Genomic DNA, 1,152 nt, shown 5'->3' on the forward strand with positions numbered 1-1,152 from the left:
GCGCGACCACGCCCGCCCTCGCGTCCGCACGTGCGCGTCCCTGGCTTGGCCGCTGCGCCCGCGTGCCGGCGCACCCACACCCCGCTCTGGCGACGCCCGCGCGTGGCCCTGCCGCCCGCATCTGCGTGCTGTGTTGTGGCCTACAGCAGCCGCAGCTGCCCAACGACACCGCTGCTGCACCTGCTCTGCTCCGTGGCGAGCACTGCACCCGCCGCTGCTGCGCCCCGCCCTCACCCGTGCCTGCCTCGCCTTCCCCGGTCGAGCCCGCGCCACGCCACTGCCCACCGCTCTGCTTATTCTGCTGCTGCTAATTACTGTAGTTATGGCTAGCTTTACAAATATCACACTGAGTAACCCCCTAGACAGCCTCTAAACTATGGTTAAACAACTGTTAACAAGGCTAAGAAAAATATGAGTACAAAGTATACTTGACAAACTTCATTTTATCCCACTGGACCAAATCCTTTCGATGCATGGATTAAATCCTATAAAAATCACAAAATGCTAAGTTCTGTTAAGTGAAAAACTGAAAAACAGCTTTATTTTCATACCTACTTTAGTGTTGTTGATGATCAAGCAAATGAACTCTAATATGGATGTAATTGGTACTAAAATGTAGATCACAGAAAAATGCTCAAATTTGATATAAGGCACAAAATCATAGGAGGTACAGATCCATAGTTGTAGCCTTTTGAAAACAGCTAAAAGATGTTTCAAACTGACGAATTCTCAGACTTGGAATTTCAGGGATTTTCAGGATATTATTTAAATCTTTGAAAAAAAATTAGAACATAATCCGTAACTCGAATGAAAAAGTTTTATACATGACAGTTGCTCAGAACGACGAGACGAATCGGAATATGCCCTTTGTTTGTCTGTCACACGCCCCTAGCATAGCATACATGCAACCTTCCCCCTCCGTTTCATCTGTCCGGAAATGCCTAACTCCGGGGAAACTTTCCGGATGTTATCCCCCTTCGCCGGTATCGTGTAGCACCGCGTTAGAACACTCCTAGCCCTGCGTGTTACCGCCGTCATTCATCTGTGTTGCATCTGTTTGCATTATATTTACTGTTTCTTCCCCCTCTTCTCTCCGGTAGACCCCGAGACCGCTGCTGATGCCCCTGTGATCGACTACGTCGACGACGACCC

The sequence above is a fragment of the Triticum aestivum genome, chromosome 6D (genome assembly GCF_018294505.1).
Source record: "Triticum aestivum cultivar Chinese Spring chromosome 6D, IWGSC CS RefSeq v2.1, whole genome shotgun sequence".
Classification (NCBI taxonomy): Eukaryota; Viridiplantae; Streptophyta; class Magnoliopsida; order Poales; family Poaceae; genus Triticum; species Triticum aestivum.